We start from the raw sequence: 18372 nt of genomic DNA, 5'->3' as shown, positions 1-18372 counted from the left end.
TCTTTAACTGGGAAGGACAATCACTCATGCAGGCTGGAAGTTCAGGAAAGTAATGAAGTTCTTGCACACTGAGGCTCCTCTGTGGAGGAATTGGAATACCATTTATTTTTATTGCTCCAGCGACAGCAACAAATCTCTCTCTTGCCTGAATTCTAATAAAATAAAAACTGTTCTTGTGTTGGAGACATGTTGTTTCTAGAATAAAAGAAGTAAATGGTGGGGAATCAACCTGAAAAATGACAGGAATCAGAGAGAAAGAAGGTCTTCAGAAATCTTTAAAGTAAGGGTGGGTTGTGATTAATGAGATATTTCCAAAAGCCAGTCTGGTAAATGCTAAATGCCCAATAGTTACAAATGATAAAAGAAATCCTCAGCAAGAGAAAATACTACACGATTATTGAGCATTAAAACTCTGCTACCAGGGCTGGGGGTATAGCTCAGTCGGTAGAGTGCTTGCCTTGCAAGCACAAGACCCTGGGTTCAATCCCCAGCACCACAAAAAACAAACAAACAAACAAACAAACAAACAAACAAAAAAAAAAAACACTCTGCTAGCCATTCATTCATTCCAAAAGAATTACGGTATCAGAGCAATGTTCTATGCTGTGAGAGACCAAGAGTAAGACTCAGTATTGGGTCTCTAAGGCCTCACCATGCAGTGGGGAGCGAGGCAGGTGAACAGTGATTAGACAATGGCGAGCTTTCCCTTGAAGTTGCATGCTAGGAAGCAGGGGAAATTACCATCTGGGGGATATGAGGGCAAAGCTTTTCCAGAAGAAGCCCCCTTGGAATGGAGATGTGAAGGATGAAAGGATCAGACAGATGGGAAATGATGTTTCAAGTCAAGGGAATAACCATTGTTATTCAGAATCTAGCAGCTTAGACAGGGGACCATCTGGGACTACAAATTAGTGCAACTACTCTGGAAAGCAGTATGGAGATTACTCAGAAAACTAGGATGGACCCACCATTTGACCCAGTTATCCCACTCTTCAATCTATACCCAAAAGACTTAAAATCACATACTATAGTGATGCAGCCACATCAATGTTTATAGCAGCTCAATGCACAATAGCTAAACTATGGAACCAACCTAGATGCCCTTCAACAGATGAATGGATAGTGAAAATGTGGTATATATACACAATGGAATACTATTCTTTAAAGAAGAATAAAATTATAGCATTTGCCAGTAATGGATGGAACTAGAGACTATTATGATAAATGAAATAAGCCAATCCCAAGAAACCAAAGGCCCAATGTTCTCTCTGATATTCAGATGCTGACTCACAATAGGTGGAGAAGAGGGAGGAGGGGGTTCACTAGATTGGACAGGGGGAGTGGAGGTGAGGAGGGGGATGGGAATGGGAAAGATAGGAGAATGAATTGAACATAATAACTTCTATGTTCCTACATGAATACAAGATCAGTGTAACTCCACATCATGTACAACCACAAAAATGGGAAGTTATACTCCATGTATGTATGATATGTCAAGATACACTCTACTGTCATGTGTAACTAAATACAACAAATAAAAAATGAAAAACAGGGAACCATCAGTAGTAGCTTAGAAAGGATGAGGGATGAAGGTCAACATGTTTTCATTATGTAAAGCAAAGTGATGAAAACGGAGCACCAGATAATATGACAGATTGCTTACAACTGTAGGAGAACATGGCAACATGTCGTAATGATGATCACAAGATAGTTTGGAAATTGTTGGATTAATAATGGTTAGTTTATCAATTCCAGGTTAATCTAATGTTCATTACATTTCCACATAGACACACAATAATGTTTTATTAAACCTCTTCCTTGTAGAAATGAAGAACTGTCCATGAATTCTATGTATTTACATACTTCTGATCATGAAAGAGAAATGACTTTGAATAGGATGCCCAGGACTACTTCCTTTTCTAACATCTCATGCGTTCTAGGCCTGGACCATTGCCAAAACAACTGAGCCATGCTTAGTTAACTGAATGCTAGTGTTTCTTTTATTATCTATTTTAATTTATTTCTGGTCTTGGAGATTTAAACCCAAGGCTTCATGCATGCTAAACAGGCACTCTGCCACTGAGCTACACCCCAGCCCATTAAAAAAAAAAATTTTTTTTGAGACAGGATCTCACCAAGTTTCCCAGACTAGTCTCAAACTTTTGTGATCCTCCTGCCTCAACTTCCTGAATAGCTGGGATTACAGGCATGCACCACCACATCAAGCATATATATGTGTGTGTATGCATGTGTGTGTGTGTGTGTGTGTGTGTGTGTGTGTGTGTGTATAAATACTAGTTAAAAAATGTCAGTGGTAAAGGAGTGGAAAGTTTAAGTAACTCAGGAGGAATATGGAAAATTGTTTGTGACAGAGACAACAGAATATATCATCTATTTCTGTCATTTGTAAACACCATTTTAAAGAAAGCACACAGATTTGAAGCTTAAAATGTCAACTATTGCAAAGATAGGCTCATGTAAGAGATGCCCTTTATGTTTAAAATTTTTGGAACCAACCAGGCATAGGAGGCTGAGGCAAGAGGATCATGAAAGTTTGAGCCAGCCTAGGCAACTTAATGAGACCCCATCTCAATATTAAAATAAGAAGGGCTGAGGGTGTAGCTCAGTGGTATAGCACTTGCCTAGCATGTGTGAGTCTTTGGGTTCAATTTTACCAGAAGAAAACAATACTTGGAACTAGGGTATAGCTCAGAGGAAGAGCTTGTGCTTAGCATGCAGGAAACCCTATTAATTCCTTGCACCCCATAAAACAAAAGAATAAAATCTGAAGCTGGTCTAGGCAATGGCTATGAAAAGTTCAACTTGCGACCGAATTAATCTTGACTGCCAACTTAGGGTTACGATGGCACTTAGTGGGCCCAAATATCTTTCCATTGGCATCCAATGATTTAGCTTAAATGACCAATGGGCTTAGCAAACAACTGAACACAGGCAGTATCGCCTCCCTTCCAGCTCATCTTTTATTCCCCAGCTCTTAACCTTGCAGGAAAAAAAAAAAAATCTAGAAAACAAATTTCAGAAAAACTGAAGTAGTTCCTTGGCCATCACCCCAGCCTTTTTATCCACCTCATGTAAACGTGCACAGTGGTGTTGCCAAGAAAACGGAAAAAAGAAAAAAGTTGGAGGAAATTATGAACTACAAAAGCTTTAACATTGCTACCTTGTTTTGAAAATGGTCGCTTCTGTTAAATCTCATTACTTCCCCCAGCAGCTTGCAAGGTAACAGTGTAAGCTACTGAAGGGGAGAGGCATCGAAATAACACTGCAGTGCTTGTTCAGTCTCACTGGAGAACACTGAGGAAGAACTGCCGGGGCAGGTGAGATAGAGGCTCTGCCAAGACAAAGAAGCCATCTCTCAGTGACTCATGAAAGACATTTCAAAATCAATCCTTGCTCATGCCTGAGATAATTTCAATGATCAAGCAGACAAGGCACCCTGAAATTTGGTATGCCCTTTCAGAGAGGACAAGGGGATAAGGGCAGGACTTGAGGTGAGATGGAATTTTCCTAGCACCCACAAAGGATTGTTCAGGGTACCCTCCCAATCAGGCCTGTTCTATTTTCTCATAGCATTGTTATCTTTTCAGATAACATTTTTTTGGATTGGTTCAGATGTACCTAAGCAACAAGAACCGTGTTGGCACATAGTAGGTACTCAACAAGTAGTTGTTGAATGGATGAATTTTTGAAACAGTACCTATCGTGCCCCTGTGTCCATACTTCCCCTTCACTGTAGCCTGTAAGAGGAGGAGAAACCTAGCTTGAAATCTCTGGTGTCTGCACAGTCAAGTGGAAAGCAGCCACTGGAATGGGGTGTACCTGCTCTGAGTGTGGACTGGATATTTCCTAGTGTACTCTCTTCTAAGCCACCTTTTTCTGGACAGAGCGAGCACTTCTTAATGAAGCTGCAAGAAGGAGATCCCTCTTTTAATTTGGAGTTCTCTTTTGGGTGGTTGTGCGGATGAAATCCTGGACCTTGTGCATTCGAGGCAAATGCTCTACCACTGAGCTCTAGCCATTGCCCACTATCCTAGGATTGCTGGCCTTTTCCCCCACGGGGGAAGAGCCTCCTAATGACTTTTTTCCTTCTGCCTCTGCCCTTCCTTCCATGCCTTCACCCAATCTTGAGAATTTGACTCATCTCCCAGGCTCCCTTCTGCCAGTTGTCACAATTTTGGGCCACTCGGTGCCCTGGCCACAGTAATGAGGGTTGAATGTCCTCCTCCTCCTGCCTTCCACGGGCAGCCCCTTCAGGCCCACTTTATGTTGCAAAACAAGCCTCTCTCTCAAGTGATATGGTCATCTTCACCCTGAGCCCCATTTATTTTTTTCCCCTTTAAAACACAACCTTGATCATGTCACTGAGGTGGTCATGAACTTTCAGTGTTTCACCCACACTACCAAGACAAGTCCAAACTCCTTCACCTTGCACTCAATGCTCAGGGCCCAGTGTGTTCACCAGCCTCATTAATCCCCACCACACTGCCAGCAGACCTGTGCACTCCACTGTTGCTGAACAGACCCTTTATTCTCTTGCTTCTGCCCCTTTGCTTTGCTATTAGCTTCAGAAAGTAAAGTGCTGGAAGGAACCTCTTGAGATCATTTAGCACAACTTCATTTACAACTTCATTTTACAGAGGAGAAAACTGAGGCCCAGAGAGATAAAAAGACTGAGCAGCAACACCGAAGATCAATGTGACCAATGAAAAGGAACCCTGGGGCAGTCTTGAGCTTAACAATATGAGTTGGATCAACCAGTGGGCCTTTGAACAGCCCTCTCCACCCAGCTCCCATTCCTAAAGTTGTAGGTCTCACCTCAGTAAAAAGCCCTCTTAATGCTACCAGTTGGGAGTCCGAACTAAGGCAGGAAGTTGGTCTCTCTGATTTGCAGGCAACTGATATTTGTCTAGGAGTCCTATCTCCCTTACAGCACTGCAAGCATTTTTTCTTCTTGCAATGCCGAGCCTTGAACCCACGGCCATGCTAAGCAAGCTCTGCCACTGAGCTACGTACTCAGCCCTTAAGCAAACTCAAATCATTGCCTTTCCTCTATTCCGACACCAATGACTCGTCCATAGCAAGTGCGCAGATACAGCTTAGCGAATCGGGAGTTACTGGTGTAAGGCGAATACTGTACTTGCTGCGGGGAAGCACGATTCGCACTACTAACACCAGCCAAAAACGAAGGAAGCAGGCGGATCCAAAATTACCAACTACATTGCGTGGTTCACATACAGCACCTTAACTCCTTTTGGTCCCAAACTCCTAGACATGAGCGACTTTGGTCTCAGTAGAGTCTGCTTGCTGCAATTAAGGGAAAAGTTTCTCCAAGTCTTTTGGCGTCATCTCTACTCCTACCCTCGGCGCGGCGAACTGCAACGCGCATTCGGTGACTGGTCCCAGAACGTGACTTGGCTTAAAGAGAACACAGTTCCCCTTACAGAGGGAATTTAGATCCCGGGCGCGCAGCGGGCCCCGCCAGCTTTCCAGGCTGGCGCGGTCACCGAACCCAGGCTATGACCAAGCCGGCAGAGGGCGGGAAAGTGACGCCGAATTGATGGGGCGGGGTGGCGACTGCGGCCCGGGGACTGGAGCGCCTGGGGTACAGTGAGCGACAGCAGCTGCAGAGTCACAGGCTGGGCGAAGCGGGAGGGCGCGCTCGGGGCACCGTCAGGGTGCTCACCTGCCGCTGAGGTGCACTGAGGACGCAGGACTAGATCTGGGCCTCCTCGGCCAACCCTAGGGCTCTCGGCCCAGCCCCTCTCCGCCCGGGGGAGGGACAGAGGAAGGGCAGACGGCCGGGCCCGCCCCCAGCCCCAGCTCTAGCCTCATCCCCAGCCGCGTGCGGCGGTTGCGCCTGCGGGAGGGAGACCAGAGGCTCCTCCCTGGAGCAGAGAAACCAGTTTGGCCGGTCCGGCAGAGCCAAGGGAAAAGGGCTGCCGTAGAGGAAGGGCGCACGGACGCGGGGCGGGGGAAGGCGGGAGCCATTGGCGAGCCGCGGCAGCCGGAGTTGTCACCGCCAGCTGGACACGCTTCCCGGGGCCCCCGGCCAGCCCCCGTGCGCCATGAAGCGCTAGCGCGGCGGCAGGGCTGGGGCCGGGCGGGCGGCGGCCAGGTGCGCAGCGAGGATCCGAGCGGCGCGCACCCGACGGATGCCCCAGCCGGGGCCCAGCGAACGCTAGGTAAGAGGAGCGCGGAGCCCGGGCCCCCGAACTCCCCAACCCCACCAGCCTGCCAGGGTCCGACGGTGCTGGTCCCGGGTCAGCAGACTCCAGCGATCCGGGATGCGGTGAAAGCAGCTGTCCGCGCCCCTGGGCTCACAAGCCTGCAAGGGTGGGATTTGGTTTGGGGTTGCGAGAGCCTTCGCACCCTCGGTGAAGGCAGGCTCCCCTTGAAGAGGTCCTTGGGATTTTCACCTCTCCGGAGGCGAGAACTTGCTGAAACTGTTTGGGTTTTTCGTCGATTTGCTACACGCAGGTCCCGGGTTGAGCTCCGAGGTGTTAAGTCAGGAAGGGCTTTCGGATCCTTGGCGAGTGCCACTGGCTGCCCTGCGGTGGACATCGCCTCTCTGGAAGTACCCCCATTGTTGGGTACTGCAGGGGTGCCCTCCTGGGGCCGGTGCTGACGGCTTGGAAAATGAACTTAGGGCCAAATGTACCGAGCCGCCGCCGCACCTGCGAGGAGGGATGGAGGGGTGAAATCGATCGCCTCCGAGATCCTTCTTCAGGGCCGGTACCCCAGCCCCTGACATTGTCCTTGAGTTTTAATGCGGGATGGGGGAAGTGATGGGGAAAAGGAACACTGTTTTCCTGATGGCCGTATGGTAGATCGGCCAGCTCCTTGGCACTGCCGCGGGCCATCCTGTTCCCTCCCCAGTTTGATGCCTGGCGCTGTCACCACTTCGTGAATGTGAAGGGGCAACTTGTTGGGCGGCAGCAGGAGGAGATGTTGAAGGCTATGGCGAATGCCTTAACCTCCCACATCTCCAATCCCCTTCCTCTGCCCAAAGTGAAAGAAAAACTTTGAAGTGTCCGGCCAATTCCTTCGAGGTGTGCGCGTGTAATCCCTTCCCGGGGAGGCTCGAAGCCCAAATCCCCTGACTCCATCTGGGCGGAGGACAGGGTGCAGAAAGGATGCGAAGACGGGGGAGGGGAATTGACACGCAAAAGTAAAGGGAACCCGGGCTGCATTCACGCCTCTTGCGTCCCCTCGGCCTGCGCGCATTGCCTATGGCGGTCTCCTGCCCCTTCTTGGGTAGCTGGGGCGCCTGTGAACTCCCTGGGGAACTTGCCCGCCTTGTTGGCGTGAAAGGCTTTGCTCCCGTCTTCCCGGTTGCGTTGCCTTAGAAATTCTGCCCGGGTCCCCCTCCGACAATTAAATCAGACAAGGCTAGTGAAGTGTTAGGTGACCATTTATCACCACCCAGCACACAGTAGGTTACTGACGGAGGTTAACTGCTCCCAGGAACAAAGGCTACAGACCATGATAAAGCCTCCTACAGACCATGATAAAGCCTCCGTGGATGGTAAACAGAAGCTCACATAAAAAAGGAAAACAGCCCAATATGTCAAGTAGAAGCTCCAATTTTCGTCGTCTAAGGAGTACTTCTGGGTTAGGCCTAAAATGTCTTTCATTAATTCTGAGCCTATTGTAAACCTTCTTAAGCTCCATTATAAATGCATACACTACGCAAAGGATGGTGAATGGTTGGTTATTAGCTGATTAATTTCTGGGGAGAAGTCACGCCTGCCTGCAATTACTCCTCCGAAGCCGCCTAATGATTTTTATTATGTGGTGGAGGTTTCCTTGTTCTAATTTTGGGAGAGAAACCTTATCCGCTTTGTTCCTTTGTCATTGTCTAGTTGCTCTGCTTTGATAATTTTCAGTGGTGCTTTGTGTAGGTTACTAAGGGGCAAACAACCTGTGTGACTTACTACCAGCTAGCTCAGATGCCACCTGTGTGGAGCCAGCTATTTTAAAGCTTTCTCTCTAATTTTTATTTTAAGGGAAATGTGTACCCAGGTTCACTTGTTATTATTTCCTAGTGATGCAAGTGGGATGTTTGGTTCTGTTTGGTTGTTTTAGATTGAGGATTTCAAGTAAGGATTCGGTACAGAAGTCTTCCTCTGTGCAGCGTCCTCAGAACTGATTCCTTGCTCAGCCTGTGTCCGGCTCCGGTGTGCACTAGCAGAGCTGCTGGGAAGTTTCTTTCCCTTTTTTCCTTCCTTCTGTCCTTCTATCCATTCTTCCTTCCTCTTCCTTTTAAAGCAAAGAATAGTGAAAAATACATGGCTTTGGAGTCCCACTGGTTTCAGTTCTTTGATTTACTAATTGTGTAACCTTAGAGGAATTCTTTAGTTTTCTCTTCCTGTTTACTCTTTGGGTGGGGGAGGTATCATCAACTTTTGGGGTGATTGAGAGAATTCAGTGAGAGAACTTGTGAAAGTCTCTTATGTCTAGTAGGTGTTTGAATGTTGCTTTCTTATTTTCCTTACTAGATTAATGTTGTTTTTTTAAAAAATAGCATTAGGCCCAGGCATCATTGTGTGTGTGTGTGTTTGGTATTGGGGATTGAACCTAGAGCCTTGTACTTCTAAGCACACACATTGGCCTATTTTGAATATTTTATTGCCTCATTAATATAAATCTGTTTTAGTTTTTCATAAGCAATATTCTTGGAATGCAGGTGATCCTTATAACTTTGGAAAGGTTTTAATTTCCAAGTTGCTTTTGCTTTGTAGTTGAAGTCATTGTAAAAGAAGTCTCTGCATTACAGATGCAGAGGAAGCTCCTCTTTGAGATGGAAACAAGTTTCAGTGGGATCATTCTTGTCCCTGTCTCTAAAGAGGGGTACCTTTAAAGTTTCTTATGAACTTGATTTTTTAATCTGCTTCTATTGGTCTCCCAGGAAGATTTTCTTTGTGGTATCTTTAGATATATTGTAAATTTTTAGGCTTTTTTTTAAATCATTTTTTTTTAAATCAGTGTATTTATGCCAGTAAGCCTTTATCTACTTAGGTAAAAATTAATTTACTCCCAGAAAAGTTTGAATAACACAAAAAGTAAACAGCTTATCTTCTTCATTCTGTTAACTGGGTTACTACCAAATTCTTATTCCTGTGACCAGCTAAAAGTAATATCCAATTTGAGATCTTTACAGGCTCTGTCACTGAAGACCTAGTTCTATGAGGAATGATTCTAGAAAAAAAAGTAATAATCATGTGTATGTGTGTGTGTATACACATATATACGCATGTTCATATAAATGCACACATGTCAACTTATTTCTCTTATTTTTATTCTTAAAAAACAACTTTTTATCATCTGAACATTTGAGGACATACTAGTACTCCTCTTGATACTTCTGTTGCATTGCTCTTTTAAGTAAATTATTGCCAAAACCACTCACAATGGGAAGTATGTTTGATAACTGGTCCTGGGGAGCAGAGTCCAGAGGCAGTGAAGTCTCTGTATCCTTTGACGTGGGTTGGGACCCAGGCCTCACTGCTTCCAAGCTGTATAGCCTAGGGTGGGTTACTTAATCTCTAGCACACACATCAGTTTCCTTGTCTGTAAGCGGCATAATAGTAGGATTGCCTCCCAGGTGTTGTGCTGAGTTCCAAGCAAGATGCTTTAGGTAAAGGAGAGAGCCTAGAGCTCAGTAAAAGGTAGTCATTAGTCTTGTCCTCATGTTGCTGCTAGTGCTCAGTGAATACCACTCACAGCCACTGCTTTCCTCCTAGGCTCTGTAGGAAACAGGAATCAGTCTACATATTGGTATTTGTTTAGCAAACATTGGTGCCCTTTTGCACCAGGCCCTGTTAAGAAACAGTTTCCCAGAGTAAGGGCAAGGTCCTAAGCCTCCAAATCCATGCTATTGTTCTGCAGTTCTGGTTGACAGCTGCAGGACCAGTGTGCCCAAGGAGCTCAGTCACAGCCATGAGGGACCCTGGCCGCTCTCTCAACTGGGTGCTACCTTCTCCTGCACAGTGACAGCCTTTGGGACACACAGAACTCGGCTCTGCCTCCTTAGCCCCTCACTTCCTCCTGTCTCCTCTTCCTCCTCTCTGCTCCTGTCATTAGGTCACTATTCCCTGTTTAAAACTCACTAGTGTCAGAACTTGGTGGCTTCACAAAAGGACCAGTGCCCTCTGCATGGATCCTTCTTCGTGGAGCCTGGGTAAGTGTTGCTAATGATGGAGAACCTTGGTCTAACCCTGACCATTTATTCCGTCTTCTTTCAGCTATGCCAGGGAGTTATCTCCCTACTCTGTGGAAGCCTGTGGGTTCACAGAAGGCTCACAGACTTTTTTTTTTCTTCTTTGATAATACATTCCAGGTTCTCACTCTCCTTCTGCCCTAGACGCATCCTCTCTGCCTGGAGGGATGGTTGCCTTTAGCCCTGGAGGGATGCCGAGGTCACTTCCAGCCGGAGAGTCTATGTTCATTTTGAGCCCCTAAGTCTAGTGCATGCTCATTAAATGGGTCAAAGATGGGCTTAGAAGTTGCAGAGGGTCTCAGTGCGGAAAAAGCACCAGGCTCCTGGGTGGGGAAGGTTGCTCTTCAGTTGAGTTGCCTTTCGGTAGTGAAAGCCACTCTCTCCTCCTGGGCATGACTGAGGAGCCTGGCGCTTCTGCACTGAGCATGCGTGGAGCCTGACCTTTGACTAGTAGCCTCAGTCTTTATTTACAGGACTGTTGTTTTATGGCTTTGTTTCTTTGCTGAGTGGCTTTTGTTCCACCAGAGTTGAAGTTTGTTTGATTTAGGGCAGGTTGCATTTGAAATCAGTGTTTTTTTTTTGTTTTTTTTTTGTTTTTTTTTGGGGGGGGGGGTGGACCAGGGAATAGTAGCTCAGTGGTAGAATGTGTGTTCAGCATGCATGAGGCCCTGGGTTTGATAAAATTGAAAAAGAAAGCCAGAGGTCACATGAAATCAGTTTTCTTTCTTTCCTTATTACTTTTTAAACTTATCTTTTGGTTTTATTTTACTTTTAGAATTATAATTGTTAATGCAGAGTAATTATACAAATGAATGGGTTTCACTGTGACAGTTCCATATGAGTGTATGTCAGGTTTTGATTATATCCACCCTCCCTAGGACCCTCTCCTGCCTTTCCCTCTCTTCCCACTCCTCCCAGTCCTCTTTCCCTTCCCTCACCCTAGTACTCCATTTTCTACTTTTACATCATCTTTCTTTCTTAATTTTTTGGTTTTCATGTATGAGAGAAAACATACGACACTTATCTTTCTGAGTCTGGCTTATTTCTCTTAACAAGACATCTTCCAGTTACATCCATCTTCTTGCAAATGCCATGATTAAAATCAGTGTTTGACTGATTTTAGTTTAATTGATTCAAATTGAGTTGAGCTAGAAGATTCTCCTCAGAGCTCCTCAGGCACCAACCCTTGATCCTACACAGTATTTCTGTGTCCATTTTTGCTGTACAGAAAAGCTCCATGAGCTGATTACACTATTTATTCTATGAAATGTGGAGTGATTTGCACACAAACCCTTACTTAGTCTTCTCAGGACCCAATGAACTATTAAAATGCTTCTTTCTCTGTGCATGGTCTTTGGATCCAAAAGAATCACTTCACATTCTCCATGAGAAAATAGATAACCATGTGACTTGGCTGGTTTAAATATTTACTCACTGGGGAGATGGATCGGTTTGTGTGTATTTAATGCTGGGAAATATTGGCCCTGTCTTTATACTGGAAAATAAATGTGTGGGTCCTGTGAGTCAGGCCCTGCCAGCTGTTAAATAAACCTCCAAAATTTTTAAATCAACAAGGAAACCGTGTGCATGTGGGAGGGGGTCGTGAGACCACAGAGACTGTGAGAATTAAATGAAAATCTTTGTTGTTTTTGGTAGCAGAGCAATTTTGGGTCCATCATGATCTCATTCTCTTAGTGCAGAAGTTTATTTCATGGGTGGTTTTTTTTTTTTTTAATTGTGGTTAAATATAGATAACACAAAATTTACCATTTCGACTACTAAGTTTACGAGTCTGGTGGCTTAAATGTGTTCACGATGTTGTACAACCAACCAACACCAGGGTCCATTCACAGAACTTTTTTTATCATCCCACACTGAAACTTTGTACCTATTAAACAGTACTTTCCATTTCTCCCTATTCCCTCTATTCTGTTTTTCTATCTATGAATTTGAATACTCTGTGGTTCCTTGTTTTAAGTAGAATCACATAATATTTGTCCTTTCGTGACTGGCTCGTACCTAGCATCCAGCCTTTGAGGTTCATCCGTGTTGTAGCATACATCAGAATTTCCTTCTTCTGCGGGGGTGAATAGTATTCCCTTATCCACCCCACATTTTGTTGATCCGTTCAGGCTGTGCCTGTCTTTGAGGATGGTGAATAGCGCTGCTCTGGACCTGAACATGTAAGAATCTGTTTGTTGATGTGGGTGTTTGAGTTCTGGTGAAATGTATCCTTCATAAATTAGGTGGGTGGAGACGTGTGGTATTTAATGCTGTACTTTCCTACAAAACTGCTGGGAGAGAACTCTCAGGACGGCGGGAGAGAACTCGCAGGATGGCAGGAGAGTGGTTGTTTTGGAGACCCATGAAGGGTGGCCTTGTGCCTCCTTTTCAAGCTGCTCCTGGTAAGCTGGCAGATTTTGTCTCTCCATCACCCAGCTGGCCCACAGTGTAGCTGGCATGCTGCTCTGTGCCAGGGCAGGTGTGAAAGCTCAGGATACATGGCTGCAATACCTGGCCATCTCTACAGACCGCAACTGCCCGCTGGAGAGGATATACCAGGGTGGAGAAAAAAATCCTTAACACTTCCTTCTAGAGTTCAAGAAAAGTTTTAATTGAATACTTAAGTATTCTGTTCCACCTTGTGGTAAAATCCATGACTTTCAAACTAGACTCCAATAAAGAAAAGTGGTACAATACACAATGGAATATTACTTGGCCATAAAAAAGAATGAAATTATGGCATTTGCCAGTAAATGGATGGAACCGAAGGCTATCATGCTAAGTGAAATAAGCCAATCCCAAAAAACCAAAGGCTGAATGTTCTCTCTCATATGTGGATACTATTGAGATAGGCAAGGGTGGGTGGCGGATGGAGGTTCACCAGATTTGACATGGAGGAATGGGGGGAAGGGAGTAGGGGTAGGAATGGGAAGGACAGTAGAATGAATTGAGTGAATTGGACATAAATTTCCAAAGTTCATATATGAATATATGACCAGTGAAACTCCACATCATGTTCAACCACAAAAAATGGAAAGTTATACTCCATCTATGTCTGATATATCAAAATACATTCTACGGTCTCATATAACTAAAAACAACAAATTTTAAAAAATAATTTGAAAATAAATTCATTTGCTGAAAAACCAAACCAAACCAAAAAAATTAGGCTCCAAGGCAGAAGATCATTTGGAGACTGCAGTGTGGCCATGTTGCCTGCTGTTGCCTCCTCTGAGAGTGTGCTGTAGTGCGGCAGCTTAAAGCCAGGAGCCATGGATTGGTGAGATGTCAGGCGGTCACCTTAAAGACCTCTTAACCTGCGTTTGCTAGAACACAAAAGTATGTCATATGAGTTTACTCTCATACTGTGCCCTCAAAATTAGCCAAATAAGAATTTGCTCATTTTAAAAGCAGGTTTTTATTTATTTAAATTTAAATAAAATTAAAAAAAATAAAAATTTAAACATACTATTTCTTTGAGTCCTGGGCATTGAACCTGGGATCTCATGCATGTTAAGCAAATGCTATCTGTACCACTGATCTACATCCCCAGCCCAGGGTTTTCTTTAAAAACAAACAAACTTCAACCTAAAGTACCACCACCCCGGCGTGTCCCTTCTGCTTTCCAACCTCATGCTAACCACAGCCACAGAAAGGCTGCTGGGGCTCACAACGCAAAGCCGGCCAGCGTGGTGATTTGCTTCGCTCTGCTTGGTTAAGATCATTGGCAAGGTTTTCATCAGGCATATGCTTCCCCCCTTATAGAGAGAAATGTCAATATTCTCTCAAAGATCAAGGTGAGAACCTCAGTCCGTGTGAATGATGACCTAAGTGGTACTTAATATGTCCTGAATCTTTGAAGTCCATTGGACCAAGACTATTTAAAGCAAAAGGACATTGACTGGGACCCCGAAGTCTTAGGAATTGATCTCCTGCCTTGAGTTCTCGCCTGACTCTTGCCGGCTGCTAGGCTGTTCCTAGGGTTGAGGCGCCTCCCACCAACCCCTAACTGAGGCAGCCAGCAGTCAGATGTCCCACAGATAGGTAGGTGGCCCTCTGTGTGCCAGGTGACTGTGCTGGTGAAGAGGAGACACAGAGCCCGTCCCAGGTGGCTTACATTTGCAGGACAAGCAGGAAATACTAAAGATGCACAATGAATAGGCAAATGATGCAGCGTGCTCTGAGAGGTGTGTGGGCATCAATGAGGAAAGGGGGAACAATAGAGGGGTCACCCTTGGCGCTCAGGGGAGAGGAGAGGGTGGCTCAGGAAGATCTGCAGAGTGTACCAGGCAGAGGGGACAGGTTCCAAGGTGGGAGTGCCTGGCTTGTCTGACTTGAGTGAGCAGGAGCGGGAGAAGGAAAAGAGAAAGTGGGAGGGGGGATCTTGTAGTGCCTCCCTGGCTGCGTAAGGACTTTGGCTTTGACTTTGAGCTGGAGCCAGAGGGTCATGTCCGGATGTTGCTCATTGGAGAGGCGCAATCTAACTAGGGTCATTGTCGTTGCTGTGTGAGGGGTAGGACTGGGGTGGGGTCGGAGGGAGCACCTCTGAGCAGGGAGACCTGGGAAGAGGCTAGACCAGGAGAAGTGTGATGGAAGCTTCCAGCTGGGCAGCAGCCTGGGGGACTGAGGTGAAGTGGGGGGAGGGAGAAGGGAATGGGAATAGATAGGTAGAGATGCAACTTTGGATGTGATAGATATTAACAGCATCAGGATTTCCAGACAGATGTGGCTTACGAGAAAGAGAGGAGCCAAAGAAAACTATTGGCAGAGCCCGGGTTGCAAGGACAAATCTGAACCGTGGAATGCCGTGAATTCTATGGGCTGTGTTCAGATGGCTGGTGGTAGGTCATAAGGAGGCTCTTAGAAATAGACATATAAGGTTTCGTTTCCAGAACCTTATCTGTGTTCAGCATCAGCGTGTCTTCCTAGTTTGGCAGGGTGAGAAGCGTTGTTAGACACGGGACTGGTTGGCCGGAGCACAGGCCTTTCCTTTCATCGGCGGGAGGATGCTCTGTGGACCATCCACGGGTGCTGAGGGAGGGGGCCAGGTGAGACCATCCCTCCCTCAGCTCCAGGATGCTGCTCTGCCTGACTGGAAAGACAGGCTCTTCCCAACCCCTCAGAAATCAGGGGCCACCCTCCCTCATCTCCGTGCACATGGCCCTTGAGAGACAGCTGTTGAGGCAGAGTTCCGGTGCTGTGTAGCTCAGCCTTTTAAAGTGTTGGGGGTTTTGTGGGGTTTTTTTTGTTGTTGTTTTTTTGGTCAGTAGTAGGGATTGAACCCAGGGATGCTCTACCACAGAGCTACCACCCTTGCCCCTTTTTATTTTGTATTTTGAGACAGGATCTCATTCAGTGGCCCAGGCCGACCCCCAGGTTGTGATCCTCCTGCCTCAGCCTCCTGAGGCTCATTGAGCAGTTTTTAGCCCGGTTACAGGGTCGTGCCACGATCACCACACTCTACTTGAAAACCTTTCCATCACCCCAAAAGAAATCCTGTACCCTTAGCGGCCCCTCCTGTGTTCCCTCTCCCTGCTGCTCCTGGCCAGCCCTAATGTGCTTTCTGTCCCTCTGGGTCTGCCTGTGCTTCACACTTCATATAAATGGAGTCGTACCATATGTGGCTTTGCATCTGGCTTCTTTCCTCAGTATGTTGCTCTCAAGGGTCATTTGTGTGGGAGCATGTATCCTATTTAATTTCTTTAAATTGCCAAACACACTCTTTACTTTTGCACATAAAGCACGATTGGAAGGTGAAGACAGGAGATGAAAATGTGCACTAGACAGAGACAGACCTTCGCTTTGTAAAGGGAACCACTGGGCCCACAGAGCTGAAAGCAAATATGTCTGTATGTAAGTATGAGTCTGACCACCTTCACAATTGAATACGAAGTCCACAGGGTTTGTGAGTAATTGAAAGATCGCTGGCTTTCTGGTGGCCTCGTGATTTTCTTTCCCTGCAAGATTCAATAATCCCTTATTGAATACCCACTACGCTCCAGGCCCTGAGCCAGTGCTGGTGGCAGATACAGTGTTGAACACCCAGCAGGGCAATTCCCCATGTGGAGTTCACAGGGTAGCGGGAGTGGGGAGAGAGGAGTAGATGTTCAACATAATAGTGAGCAAGAAGGACATGAAGCAAACGGATATGAGAATCACTCTGTGATAAGTGCCCCAAAGGAAAATACGACATTACTAAGATAATAAAGAGGGCCTATTTTAAAATGGGTGAAGAGGAGCCCAGATGTCCATTGACAGATGAATAGATAAACTAAATGCTGTACATCATGCAGTGGAATACTATTCAGGCTTAAAAAGGAAGTTGAGTTTGATACATGGCTACGTGGATGAAGCATTATGCTAATGAGACATTGTGCTAAGGGAAATATGCCAGACACGAAAAGGTAAATATTGCATGAGTCCCCGTACATGAGGGTCCTAGAATAGCCAAACTCATAGAGACAGAAAGTTGAACCGTGGTTACCAAGAGCTGGGGACTATGGGGAGTTACTCAGTGGATACAGAGTTTCAGTTTGGGAAGATGAAAAAGTTCTGGAGATGGATAGAGATGTTGGTTGCCTAACAACCAACTTTTAAAAATGGTTTAAATGGTAAATTTTATGTTGGTGTTTTTAACCACAATAAATTGGTCCAGGAGAGTCTTTTGGAGGAAGCTATTCTTGAGTCCTAAAGATGAGAAGGCACTTGTCCAGGGACAGTGAGTGGGGACATTATGTGCAGGACCCTGAAGAGGGTGGTGCTTAGTGCTGTGTTCTGGGACCTGTGCGGAGGCCAGATAGCTGGAGTGCAGGGAGGGCGCTGAGGAGCACGGGGTGAGGCCAGGCCAAGCCATGGAGGCCAAGCTGATGGATGCCATTAGCAGATTTTTAAGCAGTAGAATGACATAGTTTGAGTTCCAGTTTGGGTTGATAAACAAGGCTACAACATGGAGAATGGATGGGGTGGGAACAAGACTGGAGGTGGGGAGGACAGTGAGGAGGCCGCTGTGGCGTGTGGAAGACCTGCTGGGATCTGGGGCCCAGAGGAGGGGAGTGGGGCTTGGGAGGCGTGGAGGCTGGGAGCTGCCCCTTGGAAATGGACTCTTTTTTCCCCTGGGTGCTGGGGTTGCATCCAGCTCCTTGTGCGTGCCAGGCAAGCATAGATGTGGACTCTCGGTCTCCATGGTGGGTTAGATAGGAGAACCCAAAGAAGTGTCCAGTGATTCTCATGACTCGTGACCTTCTTCCTGACTCGTCTGTCGGGTGATCCAGCAAAACAGAGCTGCTGCTCTCATTCACTATTTCCCTGGAACACACCATAAACCCAAGGGAAAGCCAGGTGTGGGGGGTGGGTGGGCGGTGGCAGGAGCTCCTATTTCTGGCATAGTGATGAGCTGTCAATCTCTGAACTTGGATCCCTTTGTGCTTCAAATGAAGGACCTGATATTTCCTGTTGTAATGCTGCCCCTTCATGGGCCACACTAGCTGGTCAGTCCCGTGGTCTCTGTTTTCCAGCTGTGGCACTGTAACGTGCCTGAGGTCTCAGACCTAGTCATCGACAGAACCAGAAACCGCACTCAGGTTTCTAAACTCCGGAGGGAGGGTTCTTTCCAGGGCCACACAGCTGGCATTGCAAGAGCCATCCAAGGGACCAGAGTCAGGGTTGCCAGATTTAGCAAATAAAAATACAGGACACACAATTAAATTTGAATCTCAACTTAAAAAATGAACAGTTTTTGTTTTTTATTTTTTATTTTTTCTCGATAGGTATGTCCAGTGTGATATTTGGGATTAACACTAAAAATTTTGTGTTGTGTATCTAAAAGTTAAATTTAACTGTATATTCTATATTTTATTCTGGTAACCCCACCCTGAAATGAAGTTTTAGAACACAAAACTGTTTGTGACTTGAGAACACCCTCTTTTTATAAAAAGTCCTGAAACTTCTATGTATTTTGTCTTACTTGGGGTTAGGAGTGGGAGGAGAATTGGCTTTCTTAGTCTCTCAAAATGATGATGTTGTGATATTTTCCTGGTCTTCAATGAGTATCTGTCATTTGTAATGCTATGGCAGGTCCCAAGCCCTGCTGATGTCAACTCTGGAGAGGCACTGAATGTGGTTTGACTTTG

The 18372-nt window shown here is 45.9% G+C and overlaps 1 protein-coding gene across 2 annotated transcripts in view; it reads left to right on the top strand.

Moving 5' to 3' along the window:
• The first annotated feature begins 5526 nt into the window (after nucleotides 1–5526).
• The window catches only part of ATP8B1 (ATPase phospholipid transporting 8B1), a 118831-nt gene continuing 105985 nt past the window's right edge, over nucleotides 5527–18372 (top strand). Inside the window, exon 1 of one of the 2 annotated variants that reach the window (XM_079108660.1) lies at nucleotides 5527–6203. The gene's annotated coding sequence lies outside the window, so the exon portion shown is untranslated. The remainder of the gene's footprint in view (nucleotides 6204–18372) is intronic. The other variant, XM_079108661.1, reaches the window with a different exon arrangement.

Source organism: Sciurus vulgaris, assembly GCF_902686455.1.
Source record: "Sciurus vulgaris genome assembly, chromosome: 13".
Lineage (NCBI taxonomy): Eukaryota > Metazoa > Chordata > Mammalia > Rodentia > Sciuridae > Sciurus > Sciurus vulgaris.
Note: the sequence above shows the minus strand (reverse complement) of the source record. Positions and strands in the feature narration are given on the sequence as shown.